Source organism: Rhineura floridana, chromosome 15 (genome assembly GCF_030035675.1).
Source record: "Rhineura floridana isolate rRhiFlo1 chromosome 15, rRhiFlo1.hap2, whole genome shotgun sequence".
NCBI classification, from domain to species: Eukaryota; Metazoa; Chordata; class Lepidosauria; order Squamata; family Rhineuridae; genus Rhineura; species Rhineura floridana.
Window position 1 is genome coordinate 30,199,431 of NC_084494.1, and position 12,687 is coordinate 30,212,117.

Genomic DNA, 12,687 nt, shown 5'->3' on the forward strand with positions numbered 1-12,687 from the left:
GAAAGTTTGGACTAAAACCTGGAGCAGATTCCACTGCCCCACTGAGATGGAGCCACCACCTGCCACTGAAAAATGCCTGGATGGTACCAATTTGGAGAAGCCTGCTATTATGCCTCAATTAAACTAAATAAAATAAATAAATAAATTGTGCTGTTTTGACTACAGGAAGACCCATAGTCACCTTCAGAAAATGGTGTTCTGTCACCCATGTTGTCCTGAGCTCCTTACAGCAAGAATGTGGCCTTCCAAATGTTGCTGGTCTACAACTGCCATCAAATCTGAACACTGGTCATGCTGGTTGGGGTTGATGGGAGTTCAAGAGTATCAGGGAAGGCTCTTTTTAAGGAATTACAGTCTTTAACTCCAGTACCCAGCCAATAAAGCAGATTGACAAGGCCAGACTGGTACACAGGAATAACCTACAACAGAAGAACCAGGAAAGAAAGTGACAGAACACCATTTGTTCTTCTCTGAAAATGGAAATGGACTGCCTTCAAGTCGATCCCAATTTAGGGCTACCCTATGAACAGGGTTTTCATGGTAAGCGGTGTTCAGAGGGGGTTTACCATTGCCTCCCTCTGAGGCTAGTCCTCCCCAGCTGGCTCGGGCCTGCTCAGCTTGCCACAGCTGCACAAGCCAGCCCCTTCCTTTCCCACAAGTGCCACCTGGGGGGCAACTGGGCTCCTTGGGACTATGCATCTTGCCCACGGCTACACAGGTGGCAGGGCACGTAACCCTTGAACCACTCACTGTGGGGGTGATCTTCAGCTGGCCCTTAACACCCAGGAAACACGAGTGGGGATTTGAACTCACAGACTCTGGACTCTCAGCCAGGCTCTCCTCCCCACTATGCTATACCAGCTGTTGTTCTTGTCTCTAGCTCCCAGCTAAAACAACCCCAACATATCATCAATGATCTACAGCCCATCCTTAACTATATTTCCCTCTTGGGGAGGGGGAGAGTCTGTCCTTGTTTACAGACACACACCCCAATCAAAAACAGCTATGCAGCAGCAGCAGGCCACATGACAGAGACGCAAACACTAGGACTGGAGATTCGACAAACCCAGATGCCAATTACCTGAATGTCCCCATATCAGTAACATGATTACAGGACCTAACAACATAAGCCATGATTTGAGGGACTCCATTTAGCTGCTCATCTTTCAGCGTGATGTGTGCTGTCACCTGCCAGCAATGCCGTTCTGCCTTCTAGATATAACAAATAGGTCAGTCTTGATGCAAAAGAATAAACACACAACAATGATAATCAGAAATGTCTACATTCAGAAATCAGTGGGAGAACACTTCAGTTTCCCTGAAGGATGTTCTACATCTGAGCTGAAAGTTGCCATTCTCTGATAGAAGAACTTTAAAGGGAAACTGCAGCACATGGCAGCTGAATTACAACACACCGGGAAGTTTGATTCTGTCTGAGCTTGAATAGAGACAAAGGCTTCCTATCCTATTCCGGATGTTAATTAAGAGAGCAAATCTAGAATTATTGTGTTATCACCAAGTACTGCTGTTGTGAATGGTCACTGTGCTTATTTTGCAAATATGTAAGCTTTAACTGAGCTGCCACAGGTTGCTCTTTTTATGTTTCATGACCATTTGACCCCACTGTTTAATTTTTTGCCTATATATATTCACCCATATATCTGCCAATGGAGGGAAACCATGCATCTGATGTAGATTCCAGTCCATGAAATCTTAAGTCATAACACAAAGGTCTTTAGGTGCCAGAAGACTCTTTGTCCTATTTTGTTTTGTCTTGCTTTTTGCTTTAAAAACACATACTTGCAAATCAACAGTGTGTAAGAATTATGTCTATGGATCAGCCAACATAGGCAGAACCTAGCACCAAGGGCAGAATCAGTACTTGACCCAAATTCAAGTCACTCCAAATGCTCAGCACATTAGGCTGGGCTACTTGACACAAAATTTCTTTCCTGACCTGCTGCACTGTGGGCAAAATGGACCAAGCAATTCGTGTAGTAAGCAAACAATAAGTCTATTGTTGCTGTTGTTGTTTTCTTATTATTTTGAATGTTTAAGAACTTTTGGGAATCACATTTTCCAGCATGAGCTCAAGTTTTTGTGTGCTGTCTTTTTGATGTGTTCCACTTTCTTTTCTCGTCTTTGTTTTTGGAAGAGAAAAAGAATACGCGGAAGTTCAATTACCGTTTATGCTCAGACCTTTGTTTTCTTTTCATTGTCTTCTGTGGGCAGCTCACAGATCTGCCATGAAGCATGCAGGGATGGGAGAGCTTCAAAAGGAGCCTGGAAGTTTAATTTCCAGACAATTTTAATTGCATCTCCAGCCCTTTCCTCTTTATGTTGCCCAGCTAAGATTCCATAGTGCCTTCTGCTTACCATCAGCTTCATCCAAGTAAGTTCTACTCCAAGTAGACCCATTAAAATGAATGGGACTAAGTTAGTCATGATCATCAATTTCAATGGGTTGAAGCCAATGTTTGTCCTCCTCAGAGTGGATCCATTGAAATTAATGGACATGTCTAACTTAGGTCCTACTCTGGCTCTACTCTATGACTAATGTTGGATACAACCCAATCTCCTTTTGGAACATAGCAAGCTGCCTTTTACTGAGTCAGACCATTGGTCCATCTAGCTTAGTATTGTCTACACTGACTGGCAGCAGCTCTCCAGCTTTTCAGGCATGGAGTCTCTCCCAGCCGTGCCTGGTGATGCCGGGGATTGAACCTGGGACCTTCTGCATCCAAGGCAGATGCTCTACCTGTGAGCTACTGCCCCTTCCCTTAAACCATTTGCTAACATTTCTTTTCATCTTCCCCAGTGCAAAATAGAATTTATTCTTTTTTTCTCACTTAAGCTGCATTCAGACACTGGTTTTATTCCGTTATTTTTACTGATTATAATGGTAGCATTTCTGTCCTGATTTCTAACATTCCTTTCACATTGTAGTCCCTGTTGCATTATGGAGCTGTGACTTTTTGACCAATATACCGCCATGTAGAGCTAAATTTCGTTCACACTAGTGGAGGGAGGTGTCATGGGAGATGCTGCTTCTCCCCCACCCTTTCCGCACATGCACATTTTGGTGCCCCCATGAAAATGGCAGGAAAAATCTGTATGCCAGTCAGTATTCTGCCCCAAACTTCATCATATTACTCCTGCAAATTTCTGGGTTAATGGGGTTGCAAATGGATTTTTTCTAGGAACAATTAACACAGAAATGATTGCTAAACATCCACTATATTCTGCTAGATTGCCAGAAGTGGCTTTTACATTGTGTGAAAGAGCAAATAAAATGCGGAAATTATCAGGTAAAGAAACATTGGGAAAACTGAATAAACTGCCGTCTGAATGCAGCCCTATAAGATGCAGCTTCTTCCAAAATTATAGGATGATAGAAACATTACCAATATACACTAACGGGTTGTTTTTGTGTGTGCTTTATCTTCACAAGAATATTATGAGGTAGGTTAGGCTGACGATTGCAATGAGCCCAGATTCACACAGTGAGCTTTGTGGTAATTTGTACCCAAGTCTCCCAGTCTTCCTTTGACAATATACAGAGCCCTGAACAACTCGGATCCAGGATGCCTTAAGGACCGCCTGAGCCCTTATATCCCAGCTCAATCACTGAGCTCCTTCAGAGGAGTGTTGTCAGTTGTTCCCGTGTTTCAGAAGCCCAACAGACTTTGACTAGAATTTGGGCATTTAGTGTGCCAGTCCCATGCTGTGGAATACTCTTCCAGCAAAGATTCAGCAGGCATCTCCTCACTGCTGTCAGACAGCTTTTGATTTTTTTTTTTAAATATCAGTAGGCTTATTCAGTGGCTTAAACTTTTAAGATGAGCCAGTCATTTTAAAAATAATTCTGTATTGTTTTCCATGGGGCTTAATCCCTTCTGTAAATTTTGTACACCACCCTAGGATTTTGTATGATGGGCAGTCTGTAAGTATTTTTCTAAATATTTCCCAGCTGAATGAACAAGTCTTTGTCATGATTATCTACTTGTATTGTTTTTCCATTCGTTTGCTGTGGTTTTATGTGCCATTTTTAACTATTTTGAGCTGTCTTTTTTAAATTGTATATTGCCTTGAGAGACACGTGTGGAAGGGGATTGATTATTGTCATTAAATAAATCACCACTACACACCCACTCTTACATACGGAGGAACCTCAAGCCTGAGAGCCAAACGCTCCCCCTGCCCTTGGGACTCTCCGGCCACAACTTCCTCAACTGTTTTTGCAGGCTGGGATGCATTCTAGAACTGTAATACTGTAATGCCTTTTGCTTCCCTGAATGGAGATGTTTCCGTGTTCATGTGTATGTGCACACAAACCTGCTTCTTTTTGTGGCCAGAATGTAGACTACTGAACATAAGTAAGAGTCATAGCCATTGCTCTGCCTATTTTAGCAGCTAGAGTTATGCATGTCAGGCCTTTATTAAAATCACTGGGTCAGGATCATTAAAAAAAAAAACACTTGGCAACCCTACCCACGACTGGCCTTTCCTTCTCTCTGAATATTTTGTGTTCTGGCATCCTTGTAAAGATTGTCTCAGCGGGAGAAACAGGAAGCAGTGCCCATTCCACCAGTTCTCCTGAAAGGCCAGCCCCATTGGGCCTCCTCTCTGTCTCAACTGTCACCTCATAGCAGCCATCCCAGCAGGCTGCCTCCATGGGAGAGAGGTGGAGAAGACCTCCTTCCATCAGCTCTTCTGAAAGACCCGCTCTATCAGTGTCAGCTCTTCACTAAGACAGCAGTGTCGGTGGGGGTGCAGGCAGGGCTGGAGATTCCTTGGTAATTGCCAGGCCATAAGTCTTCAGCCAGCAGCTTGGCTATATATCTGCCAGGCTAGCAAGGAGGAAGCAAGATAAGGGCAGAGGCCGTTCAAAGCTTACGTGCCAAGCCAGAAATCCAGAAGAGACGTCAGTGAAGGTCCGGGTCTAGTTTGCCGAGAGATCAGTCCAAGTCAAGGTTCAGGGAATAGGAAGACACACAGTGGTCACGCCTGACGTTGTAGTCAGCAGCAAGCTGAAGCCAAGATTTGACTTTTAAGGAGCAGGTTTGTCAGCAGGTGTGAGCCATCACTGTTTTGGCCTTAAGTGGACAGGCCTGCCCCTCTTCTGCCTGACCTTCTGTTGTCTACGTTCTGCAGGTGAGGGGAGAGTATCCTGTTCACTGTCTATGTCTGGCTGAAGGGCTTCAGCTGTGTCTCAGGTGCTCTGCAGCTGAGGGGGAGAAGGAGCTGGGTTCTCAGGAGTTTCCTCCATTTCTCCTTCTGGGTCTGCTGCTTCTGGGTCTGCTGCTGTTACTCCCAAGTCATCCTCGTCTGATGAGTCCTCTGATGGGGCCATGACAATCAGGCACTTCCTGCCCCTAAATTGTTTCCATATCAGCTGGTGATTATAAGTACTATTTAAGAATTGGCCCCTGAGTTTGCTTTTTTCCTCTTCCCTGTCTGCCCCTTTTTCCTTTTATGTCATGTCTTTTAGATTGTACATCTGCAAGCAGGGACTGTCTTGTTTTAACTGATTGTATGCATGCTACTCTGGGAGCCTTTTCAGCTGAAGAGCAAGGTACAAATGCTCTAAATAAATAAATATAAACAAAAGTCTGCCATTTCTCACAAGGATTGGTTTCTTCTTCTTGGGGTGCATGGCTGTGGCTCAGTGATAGAACACATGCTCTGCACAAAAAGATCCCGTGTTCAATCCCCACTATCTCCAGATAGGGCTGAAAGACCCCAGTTGAAACCCTGGAGGGCCACTGCCTGTCAGTGTAGACAATTCTGAGCTAGGGCTTATCCCATTAAAAAAAACCCCACATTTTCCCTTATTGGAAGTGTCCACTAGTTGTCCAAACCTGATTGCTTTACACTTTTTTTGTATTTGACTCAAACGTTTTATTCATCCATACTTGTAGGTGTGCCATTTTTTGTTACTCTCCATCCTGCCTTCTCATCTTATTTTGTTGCTGATTGGCTCAGATTAGAAGGGAGAGAGGTGAGGGAGCCAATGGGAACCCAACAGAAGAAGGAGGCATGGAAGAAGGTTAAACTGTGACTCAAAGCAACCATTATCCCTCCTCAGTAACTTTGTAATCGCTGTTTCTCTCCTTTTCAGTGTGTAGTTGGTATTGGAAATTCTGGATCAAGGGATGGGAAAGTGTGGGAAGGCAGTGATTGGAGGAGAACATCATGTAGATGACGGTGAACTAATGGATGCACAAGGGGCTTACATTACAGATTAGATGGATGGACGGACGGACGGACGGACGGACCACTGGTCTGACTCGGTGCAAGGCAACTTCCTAACATTCCTGCTTGGCTGACACATGCTTTCAAGAAAAAGGGTAGCAGGGTCGAGAATCATGACTCAATTCCAAACACCAAAAACATAAACAGGTTGCATACGCTACATATGTTTAAAGCACATTTCCCTTCACCCCTCAAATAATCCTGGGAACTGTAGTTTGTTAAGGGTGCTAGGAGCTCTAGCTCTGTGAGGGGTAAACTACAGTTCCCAGGATTCGTTGGGGGTGCTTTAAGTGTCTGCTGTTTACAGATCCATTAATAGAGTTCATTTATCAAAATATTCCAGCGGCATACATTCTAACTTTAAGAAAAAGCAAATGAGCTGACTTGATTATATAATACTACAGCATTTTTAATTGCATCCCAGGTTCCCCCAGAACGTAGCCCATATTGTGCCTTGTGATGTGCAGGCCTCCCCCCGCCCTCCCATCCCTTGCCAAAACATGTTGTTTGCCTTAATAGCATTCTTTTAACTTCTCTCAACATTTTCACAGATGTTTTGCTTCAATGGGACCCTCCAGATTTGCTTTGAAACATGGTGGCAAAACTAATTATGATCCATGCTCCTGCCAAGTAATTAAAGGTGCCATTTTGTGCTTCCAGTTGGGTTTTAGTTTGTTTTGTTCTTGGTGATGATGGTGGTTTTTACTTCCTCTCTTCCTGTGCTTTTAACCAGTGATGGGTGGTGGCTCCATGTCAGTGGGGCACTGGAATCCGCTCTGGGCTTTAATCTGAACTTTCAAGAGCTGTCCAAGATTGTAAAACCTCGGGCACGGAGCCACCATGCACCATTGCCTTTCACTGGAATGAAGTGTTGAGGAAAACACTTTCCTTCTGAAACGGATGCATGTAAGGCTGCTGTTAAAGGATAGGAACAGGGCCAGTTTTAAAAAAATCAGTTGGCACTCTTCCCTTCTGCCACCTCATCTACTTGCTGCTGATTAATTCTCTGTAAAGATCAACACCCTCATAGGTGTGTGTTTACAATGGGGCTCTGTAAGTTTTGGAATAAGTTGTGGGAAAGTTGTGGACAGGCATATGGTACATCACTGGGGGGAAAGGTGCTCACTCTGGGGAAAGACTCAGGAAATTAGCTTCTGGAACACTTGGTTTTATCATTTGAGCATTACTCCAGGAGGTCCCTTTGCAATGTTTAAAATACCAGTCTGTGAGTGTTATTTATTAATTTAGAATATATGTATCCTACTTTATAGCCCTGTGAAGCTCTCAAAGTGGCTTACAAAAAATTCTCCCAGAAAAAAACACATTCAAGTCTGGCTTCAGGAAAACTTTGCACAGTGTATACTCTACACTGGTGGACATCACATTACAAAAGGAGGAAAAGAAAATAGATTGTTCAGAAAATTTGCGGAAATTTTAGCTGGGGGTGGCGGTGGAATGGGAAGCTTATAGCACTTGGATTGCATCATCTGGACACGAGAGAGAGAGAGAGCACAGGATGCAGGGATCCTGCCTGACATGTCCAGTCTGGAACCACCCATGGCACAGTCAAGGTGGCAGGCTGACTGTTCCAGCTGGTGTTTTATTGCAGGTGTATTCTGTAACATGTTCTCAACCACAAGAATAGTGCATTAGTGGTGGATTTGTTCTGCTTTATTCATTATTCTATTATGCCTCCCTAATGCTACATCAGTGCTATTCAGAGGGGCTATATAATGCAACAAAAGTGGTACAAAAATACACTAGACCATTTGCGGTAGAAAAAGATATGGGATTTCAGCAGGACATTACAGGATATGCTCTGGTTGGAAATGAAGTAATGTGACCGTCCCAAAATGTTTGCCGGCACAAAAAGTATTGAAAGTGGGATTCCATATGACTGCCCCAATAGCATCATCATAAGCACAAAAACATGAATGTGCAATTAAAGGGATGTCTGGAGGGGTCCCAAGCAACCAAAGACGTCCTCAGCCAAGACCTCTCCATCAAATCCCACCCAGCCTTAGCCCCACCCACTCTGCTCTGTGATGTCATTGGGACTCCAATGTCTCCTTGTATGTCTAAGGAGAAGAGGGATCCAGCAGTTGCCCAGCTCACCTTGGGGGCAGCCAGCTGCCCCCTCGCAATGAAGCTGGTGTTACAGCATCTGATGGATGGGCATTGCTTCCCCTTTCCCTCTTAACTGGTTAGTTTCCTTCTTGCTGTTTTTGGGTAGCCGGGGGAAATCCTCACTGGTTAATTTTTAAAAACACACACCAACAAAAGAATTCACATGACTCACACTGAACTAGAAGATGTGGTTCCCCAATTCCACCTCTAATCACTCAGAGGTGAGGAAAACCCTCTTTTTCTGTGGTGAGCACTGTTTTACTATTTCAATTCAAGAGGCTCATGTGAGAGTTTACAGCCCTAAACGACTGAGGCCCGAAAGGGTGCCTCCTTCCCTATAGACCCTCTCAAATGCTAAGATAGTCGGTGGGGATCCTCTTGGTAGTTCTGCCACCCTCAGAAGTTTGGGGTGGGTGGGCCAGGGAGAGGGCTATCTCTGTGGCAGCCCCTAAGCTATGGAATTCCCTTCTCATAGGGGTGTGCCTGGTCCCTTCATTATGTAGTGTTTGTCAAATGCTGAAGATGCACCTCTTTACCCTGGCTTTTGACACCTGAGATACATCGTTTAGGACCCACCCTGTACTCTTAGTTGTAATCTGTTTTTAATAGTGTTTTTAAATTGTTGTAGCCTGCCCTGGGATCTCATGATGACAGGCAAGTAAGAAGACTTAGCAGCAACAACAAACAACAACTCTACATGTTGCAAGCCTAGTTTTGAAAAATGACTCTGAAGGTGAACTCCACATCATACATTTAAAGCACATCCAGTGCACATTTAAAGCACATGCCTTCTCCCAAAGAATCCTGGGAACTGTGGTTTTCCTGAGCTACAGATTGTAAGCACCCTTAACAAACCACAGTTCCCAGGATTCTTTGGGGGAAGTCATGTGCTGTAAATGTCTGTTGGATGTGCTTTAAATATATGGTGTGGGCCTGCCAATAAGGATCTTTTCAGTGGTGGGGGCCCCCAGCTGTTTCTAGGCAGATTCACCTGACACTCTCTAGTAACGTTTAGACGCTAGGTTGGGATTTTTCCGTTTTGGTCCAGACATTGTAGCAGAACATGGTTTTACAGGACAGCAACCTGATGGGATGTTCATACTGAATGGTTGTAATCACTGTTTTATCTGGTATCTTGCTGTTATGCTGCTTCTGTACCTTTATGGGTGTTATTTGCAGCTCCTTAACCTGTTGCTATGATTATTGCCTTGTGGTTTTTATTATTATGTCATTTATTATATTGTCTTAAATTGATCTGTGTTTTTTACTGAGACCCGCTTTGGAAATGTTAGCTTCAGTTGAGAAGTAGGCTATAAATATTTGAAATGAGATATAAATATAAAACACTCCCTTGTCAACAACCAGTGGCTATGGACTGCTTCCACTGAACCCTGTTGGTTGATCCCTGCTAATGCTGGTATATCTTTATTTTGTCCATTGTTGCTGTGCTGATAGATGGCAGTGGAACATAGGAAGAGCACTGGTCCATCTGGCTTAGTATTGTCACTGGGTATGGGGGACCTGTGGCTCTCCTGATGTTGTTGGATTCCATCTCCCAACAGCCTCAGTCAGCGTGGCCAATAGTGAGGGATGATGGGAGATGGAATCCAGCAACATCTGGAGGTTCCCTGTCCCTGGTTTATTTTGACTGGCAGCACCTCTCAGCCCTGCATGAAGTTGTTGAGGATTGAACCTGGGACCTTTTGCATGCAAAACAGACACTCTACCACTGAGCTACGGCCTTTGACCATCAGGACCAGGAGCTCCCCTCACTATATCACAAGACTTCAGGTCGGTTTTGAGTTTACTATTTGCTCACTCAGACTGCCGAAATGCCTGTACCTCTTGCAGCAGTCATTGTGTGCAAACTATGCATGCCGTCTCTGCCACCATTCAAGGGTTCAACTGCCTGCACAAGCATGAAGTGTAGTGAAATGGGGAGCTGTTGGATCATAAGTAAAGATCAACAAATCAGGAGAATGGGTATGTATATGTCTGTATTTAGAGAATCAAAGTCTATAGATACAGAGCATAAAAGATGTTAGAAGTAGCAGAACCATGTATCCCACTTTATAGGGGACAGCTCTCTATTGAAGGAGTCCTCTCTCTGAAGGCCTGTCTAATCCAAGTCTGGTTTAAATATAAAGAACCCTAAGAAGGGACAGCCCTGAAGTTGCCCATAAGCAGTAAGCACCAGGACAGTAGACTGAACAGTCACACAGGTCACCTGGTTACAATCTTCCCCACTATGGATGAGAAGTATTGCATTTCTTTTTGAATTATACTTGTTATTTCTAAATGTGCATCTGTATCAGGCGTGCAGAACTTTTGACCCTGCAGATGTTGCTGAACTATAACTCCCATCATCCCTGGCCACTGGCCTTGCTTGTTGGGGCTGATGGGAATTGTAGTTCAGCAACATCTGGAGGGCCAAACTGGTTCCCTGCCCCTGATCTTTTATCATACGCCTTTTTATGCAAATCTGTGTCCTCTCTTTTTAGTGATGCCTTTTCTCTTCTGTCTCTTTTTGGTGATGCTTAAATGATTACCTAATTAGAAGCTATGTGTTGATTATTAGAGGCTTGTTACACTGAACACAGATACAAGCTGTCTCTCTACAAATGTGCAAGTGTTTGTGTGAAAGAATGCACACTTGTTGAAGTGCACAGCTCAGCTCTTTGGGTTGTATCCAACTAAGCTCTAAGAGTAGACCCATTGAAATTAATGGACCGCAGCCATGCCCATTAATTTCAATGGGTTTACTCTGAGTAAAACGGGCATCAGATGCAGCCCTTTGTGTACACAGACTGCATGTTCATTGAACATGTGAATAGCTGTGCAAGTGTATAGCTTAACTATTTGTGTACACAGATCATACCCTTGTTTAATGGGCTCCTACTAGGAGGAAGGGTGGGATATTATTAATAATAATAATAATGATAATGATAATAATGATGATGATGATGATGTAACATGCCAACACCCCATAGGAAACATGAAGGGGAGGGAAATAAACTATTTTGATTGGCTATGGAGATTATTGAACTTCAATATGATTGGGTTTCTCTCCTGCAATTGGATTGGATAGTGGGGGTTCTGAGAGCCAGTTGGCCAGTTGGAGGGAGATCAAAGGAGATTCAGAGAGGACAGTTGGAAACTGGAGGTTGAGGAGAAAGGGAGAAGTCCTAGGAAAGTGAGGGAAAGAATACCGCTTTAACTATATGGCTGTAACGTCTGTGTCTTGCAGTTAAGGGGGAAACAGAACATGAGGAAGTTAGATACCGGAAATTAGAGGAGAGCACTTTGTCTGTTTTGTTTTCCTTACCCTAGCTGCCTATTTATTCACTGCTGATAAATACATTTCTTCTAGCAGCATACATAGTTCCCCTACCCCATTTTAGCCTCACAACAACCCTATGAGGTAGGTTAGATTGACAGAGTTGCCTGGTTGAAGAGAGCGACTGAGAGAGACTGTGGCTGCCCCGGGATTCCGGGCTGATTGGGGATTTAGACCTGGGTTTTTCCCAGTCCTAATCCGAGACACTCACCACTAACCACACTGGTATACAATTATGTCTTTCAGGATAGACATCTTTGGATGGCAATTTACAAGTAGCATCAAAATATATCAGTAAAAACACAGGAAAAATAGCAATTAAATCTCTACAAAAAAATCAAAACGTAAGTTGTCAGGATCCTCCCTGCATGGAAGTCAATGATGGAACCAGGTCTGTGGAGTCCCAGGTTCAAATCCCTACTTGTCCATAATGCTTCCTGGGTGATCTTGGGCCAATCATTCTCTCTCACTCTAACCTATCTAGCTGGGTTGTTGTGAGGATAAAAGAGTTGAAAGAATAACCTTTGGATTTGTCTGCTGCCCTGATTAGTACTTGTTATAACCAGCAATGGCACCAGAAAAAAATGGGGGGGGGCAGAAACAACAGAAAAAAAATTCTGGGGGGCACAGAAGGGGCAATATTTCTAGGTGGGTGAAATGTACTAGGTGGGGGCAAGCTCTTTGTTTTGGGGAGCGCTTGCCCTCCACCCCCTTTTTGGTGCACCCCCCTTTGGTGCTGCCCCAGGTTATGCCAAAGGGCAGGAATAAAAACAGCTTAAACAAATAACTAAATGACTAAATGGCAGGCCTTCTGGGGAAGTGTCCAGCTACAGCAGACCCTGGTGTTATCTTCTGCTTCGTGCTTTCTCCCGGAATGCTTCCCACAGTTTTCTTGGCTTAGTAGACTTTGTGCAGATAATGGTTTAAAGTTGTTACTGTTATTTCAAAGGAGAATTAAACACACTGGT

At 44.0% G+C, this 12,687-nt stretch overlaps 1 protein-coding gene across 1 annotated transcript in view; it reads left to right on the top strand.

Annotated features, from left to right (window-relative positions):
* LOC133371014 (carcinoembryonic antigen-related cell adhesion molecule 20-like) overlaps nt 1-12,687 on the top strand; it is a 44,436-nt gene that overhangs the window by 7,106 nt on the left and 24,643 nt on the right. The gene's annotated exons all lie outside the window — the stretch shown is intronic.